This window comes from Salmo trutta, chromosome 6 (assembly GCF_901001165.1).
Source record: "Salmo trutta chromosome 6, fSalTru1.1, whole genome shotgun sequence".
Taxonomy (NCBI): domain Eukaryota; kingdom Metazoa; phylum Chordata; class Actinopteri; order Salmoniformes; family Salmonidae; genus Salmo; species Salmo trutta.
This window is the reverse complement of record NC_042962.1, coordinates 13162432-13168445: the sequence shown is the minus strand read 5'-3', so window position 1 is coordinate 13168445 and position 6014 is coordinate 13162432.

The window sequence follows — 6014 nt, the reverse complement described above, 5'->3', positions numbered from 1 at the left end:
GGGCAGCCAGGCTTCCCCCCAAAAATGGACCAATATTATTATATTTTTTGTATTGTTTTTCATAATTTTCCTAAAATTCGCAAGAGGCTGAATGCATCTCACATGATACACATTCGAGCGAGCGAAAAAGCGCCCCTCTGTCTCTACGCGTAGCGCCCCTCTGTCTCTACGCGTAGCGCCCCTCTGTCTCTACGCGTAGCGCCCCTCTGTCTCTACGCGTAGCGCCCCTCTGTCTCTACGCGTAGCGCCCCTCTGTCTCTACGCGTAGCGCCCCTCTGTCTCTACGCGTAGCGCCTCTCTGTCTCTACGTGTAGCGCCTCTCTGTCTCTACGCGTAGCGCCCCTCTGTCTCTACGCGTAGCGCCCCTCTGTCTCTACGCGTAGCGCCTCTCTGTCTCTACGTGTAGCGCCCCTCTGTCTCTACGTGTAGCGCCTCTCTGTCTCTACGCGTAGCGCCTCTCTGTCTCTACGTGTAGCGCCCCTCTGTCTCTACGTGTAGCGCCCCTCTGTCTGTCTCTACGTGTAGCGCCCCTCTGTCTGTCTCTATGTGTAGCGCCCCTCTGTCTGTCTCTATGTGTAGGCCATCCCATCTTTCTGATGCTGTCTGTTCCAAACGAACATGACATTGTTGCCGCCCGTAGCATTGAAGGCTAGGGAAGTCACCGAGCATTTGGACGCCAATCAGTGTTAATATAAACTGAGCGACCTCAACTGTGAATGGTCCTGGCGCACCAAAAAAAAAAGAGAAAAGTGTCAAGGGAAGGCAGTGTGGATTTTGGTGTCACGCCTATCAAATCCCATTGAGAGCACACATAATTGAAAAACTAGAGTTGTTGCATCATGTTATGTTGTTGTCCTCCGGTGGCTAGCTAGCAGAACCATGGACAGTCACATCATATTTAGCTTACTTTGACTGGACTGAATGGAGAATGCCGTTTTACGATCCCGTAACCAATTGTGTATGTTTTTTCTCGTTATTTGTGACTTAGTTTGTACATAATCTGTTCTTTTACCGCTGATGTTTAATTATTTGTTACTTTTATTTTCTACTTATCTATTTTTTACTTAACACTTTTAAACATTTTCTTATCTTCTTAAAGCGTTGTTGGTTAACCTCTACGGGCTACGGGGGCAGTATTGAGAATTTTGGAAAAAATATGTGCCCATTTTTAACTGCCACCTACACCAACTCAGAAGCTAGGATATGCATATTATTACCAGATTTGGATAGAAAACACTCTGAATTTTCTAAAACAGTTTGAATGGTGTCTGTAAGTATAACAAAACTCATATTGCAGGCAAAAACCTGTGAAAAATAGATAAAAAAAAGAGAATTTTGTGACTGTACTATTTAGTGTCATTGTTTTATAGATACCACAGTGAGAAAGGATTCAGTTCGCAACTCCTACTGCTTCCACTAGATGTCAACGATCTTTAGAAAGTTGTTGGAAGCATCTGTCATGAATACAGACCGAATTAGAATGCTTACAAGTTGACACGTCATCACTTCATTTTTTGCGCCTGCGCATGAATCTGAGAAGAGTGTCTTTGTCATAATCGTTTATTCTAGACACTTGATAGGTTGTGTGAAAATATTACTGATGTTTACTGATGTTTCACGTTAAAAATGGACCAAAAGATTAATGCTAAACAACGTTTGACATGTTTGAACAAACATAAATAGATTATTTACTAGGTTTTTTTTAGCTTTTCGGCGTGACTTTACACTGCCCACCTCATTTTGTGGGAGCCTACTGAACGCTAACTATTTGGACATAAATTATGAACTTTGTCAAAAGAAACCACATTTGTTCTGGACCTGGGATCGCTGGCAGCGCCTTCTGATGGAGATAATCAAAGGTAAGGGGATATTTAGAATGTTATTATCGATATTAGATGATGCTAATGCTAACGGTATAGCTTAGCTTAGCTTATAGCTTAGCTTATGTTGTTAGCATAGTACCCAGTTTATAGCAAAATGTGATTTCCCAGTAAAGTTATTTTGAGATCTGGCCATTCGGTAGCAATTACGAGATGATAATATATTATTCTTTGAATGACAATATTATAATTTACCAATGTTTTCGAATAGTAATTCCGTGATTTGTAATGCTGGATTCACTGGGAGCATTCGAGCCGAAAAAAATTCTGAATTTCACCGCGACTGTAAATGCTGTTTTTGGATATAAATATGAACTTGATGGAACTAAAAATGCATGTATTGTCTAACATAATGTCCTATGAGTGTCATCTGATGCAGATTGTCAAAGGTAAGTGCATAATTCTAGCTAGTTTTCTGTCTGTTGATGCCCTTCTTTGAATTGGCTAAACATTACACGCAGCTATTGTCAATGTACTCTCCTCACATAACCTAACTTTATGCATTCTCCGTAAAGCCTCTGAAAATCGGACAGCGTGGTTAGATTTAGGAGATATATCTTTCAAATGGAGGAAAATAGTTGATTATTTGATTATTTGAAATGATTACTCTTGCAGTTTTGAATTCCCCGCCATGGTCACATGACAATGAATCCCAATACCGGGATAAGATCCTACCCCCTGGCCTCAACAGGTTTTAAGGGCTTGTAAGTAAGCATTTCACTAATGTCTACACCTGTTGTATTTGGCGCATGTGACAAATAACATTTGATTTCGATTTAAATAGTTTTTGGTATCTTTCAGTTGTCACTGTATTACACTTAGCAGAGGTGATTTGATGATGTTGAAATTGAAATGGTGCTGGAATAGTGGAGGCAGCTTTGTCATCAAGGCAAAGGGTGGCTACTTTGAAGATCCTCAAATATATATATTTTTATTTGTATAACACTTTTTTGGTTATTACACGATTCCATGTGTGTTATTTCATAGTTTGTCTTCACTATTATTCTACAATGTAGAAAATAGTAAAAAATAAAGAAAAAAAATTGAGTAGGTGTCCAAATTTTATCTGGTACTGTATGTTTGTAAACATAACATTAAAAAGTGCCATAGTAATGTGTCCATATAGCTGTACCATGATATTTGCATTTCTACTAAGTAAACCTCCAATTGTTTGCCACTATTCCACCCGCTAACCCCCCCCAAATCTCAAGTTGGGTTGGCATCCCAGTGACCGGCAGACCACCCCTGTCCCCCCGGGTCCCAGGGCCCCTGAGAGACCAGGACCCATCATTCGAAAAGAGCACACAGTGCCACCCACAGAACAGAAGCAGATCAACCGGCAAAAGCATTTCCCAACGCCCTCACCTCGATTTGTATTATATACAGTGGGGCAAAAAAGTATTTAGTCAGCCACCAATTGTGCAAGTTCTCCCACTTAAAAAGATGAGAGGCCTGTAATTTTCATCATAGGTACACTTCAACTATGACAGACAAAACGAGAAAAAAAATCCAGAAAATCACATTGTAGGATTTTTTATGAATTTATTTGCAAATTATGGTGGAAAATAAGTATTTGGTCAATAACAAAAGTTTATCTCAATACTTTGTTATATACCCTTTGTTGGCAATGACAGTTGTCTTCAAAAGGTTTTCACACACTGTTGCTGGTATTTTGGCCCATTCCTCCATGCAGATCTCCTCTAGAGCAGTGATGTTTTGGGGCTGTCGCTGGGCAACACGAACTTTCAACTCCCTCCAAAGATTTTCTATGGGGTTGAGACCTGGAGACTGGCTAGGCCACTCCAGGACCTTGAAATGCTTCTTACGAAGCCACTCCTTCGTTGCCCGGGTGGTGTGTTTTGGATCATTGTCATGCTGAAAGACCCAGACACGTTTCATCTTCAATGCCCTTGCTGATGGAAGGAGGTTTTCACTCAAAATCTCACGATACATGGCCCCATTCATTCTTTCCTTTACACGGATCAGTCGTCCTGGTCCCTTTGCAGAAAAACAGCCCCAAAGCATGATGTTTCCACCCCCATGCTTCACAGTAGGTATGGTGTTCTTTGGATGCAACTCAACTTCTTTATCCTCCAAATACGACGAGTTGAGTTTTTACCAAAAAGTTCTATTTTGGTTTCATCTGACCATATGACATTCTCCCAATCCTCTTCTGGATCATCCAAATGCTCTCTAGCAAACTTCAGATGGGCCTGGACATGTACTGGCTTAAGCAGGGGGACACGTCTGGCACTGCAGGATTTGAGTCCCTGGCGGCGTAGTGTGTTACTGATGGTATGCTTTGTTACTTTGGTCCCAGCTCTCTGCAGGTCATTCACTAGGTCCCCCCGTATGCTTCTGGGATTTTTGCTCACCGTTCTTGTGATCATTTTGACCCCACGGGGTGAGATCTTGCGTGGAGCCCCAGATCGAGGGAGATTATCAGTGGTCTTGTATGTCTTCCATTTCCTAATAATTGCTCCCACAGTTGATTTCTTCAAACCAAGCTGTTTACCTATTGCAGATTCAGTCTTCCCAGCCTGGTGCAGGTCTACAATTTTGTTTCTGGTGTCCTTTGACAGCTCTTTGGTCTTGGCCATAGTGGAGTTTGGAGTGTGACTGTTTGAGGTTGTGGACAGGTGTCTTTTATACTGATAACAAGTTCAAACAGGTGCCATTAATACAGGTAACGAGTGGAGGACAGAGGAGCCTCTTAAAGAAGAAGTTACAGGTCTGTGAGAGCCAGAAATCTTGCTTGTTTGTAGGTGACCAAATACTTATTTTCCACCATAATTTGCAAATAACTTCATTAAAAATCATACAATGTGATTTTCTGGATTTTATTTTCTCATTTTGTCTCATAGTTGACGTGTACCTATGATAAAATTACAGGCCTCTCTCATATTTTTAAGTGGGAGAACTTGCACAATTGGTGGCTGACTAAATACTTTTTTGCCCCACTGTATAGTTATCAAAATACATACATGCATACATACATACATACATACATACATACATACATACATACATACATACATACATACATACATACAGTTGAAGTCGGAAGTTTACATAAACTGAGTTTACATGTATTTGGCTAAGGTGTTTCACAATTCCTGACATTTGATCCTAGTAAAAAGTATCTGTCTTAGGTCAGTTAGGATCAGCACTTTATTTTAAGAATGTGAAATGTCAGAATAATAGTAGAGTGATTTATTTCAGCTTTTATTTCTTTCATCACATTCCCAGTGGGTCAGAAGTTTACATACACTCAATTAGTATTTGGTAGCATTGCCTTTAAATTGTTTAACTTGGGTCAAACGTTTCGGGTAGCCTTCAACAAGCTCCCCACAATAAGTTGGGTGAATTTTTGGCCCATTCCTCCTGACAGAGCTGGTGTAACTTAGTAAGGTTTGTAAGCCTCCTTGCTCACACACACTTTTTCAGTTCTGCCCACAAGTTTTCTATGGGATTGAGGTCAGGGCTTTGTGATGGCCACTCCAATACCTTGACCTTGTTGTCCTTAAGCCATTTTGCCACAACTTTGGAAGTATGCTTGGGGTCATTGTCCATTTGGAAGAGCCATTTGCGACCAAGCTTTAACTTCCTGACTGATGTCTTGAGATGTTGCTTCAATATATCCACATAATTTTCCTCCCTCATGATGCCATCTATTTTGTGAAGTGCACCAGTCCCTCCTGCAGCAAAGCACCCCCACAACATAATGCTCCCACCCCCGTGCTTCACGGTTGGGATGGTGTTCTGTGGCTTGCAAGCCTCCCCCTTTTTCTTCCAAACATAACGATGGTCATTATGGCCAAACAGTTCTATTTTTGTTTCATCAGACCAGAGGACATTTATCCAAAAAGTATGATCTTTGTCCCCTTTTGCAGTTGCAAACCGTAGTCTGGCTTTTTTATGGCGGATTTGGAGCAGTGGCTTCTTTCTTGCTGAGCGGCCTTTCAGGTTATGTCGATATAGGACTCGTTTTACTTTGGATATGGATACTTTTGTACCGGTTTCCTCCAGCATCTTCACAAGGTGCTTTTCTGTTGTTCTGAGATTGATTTGCACTTTTCGCTCCAAAGTATGTTAATCTCTAGGAGACAGAACGCATCTCCTTCCTGAGCGGTA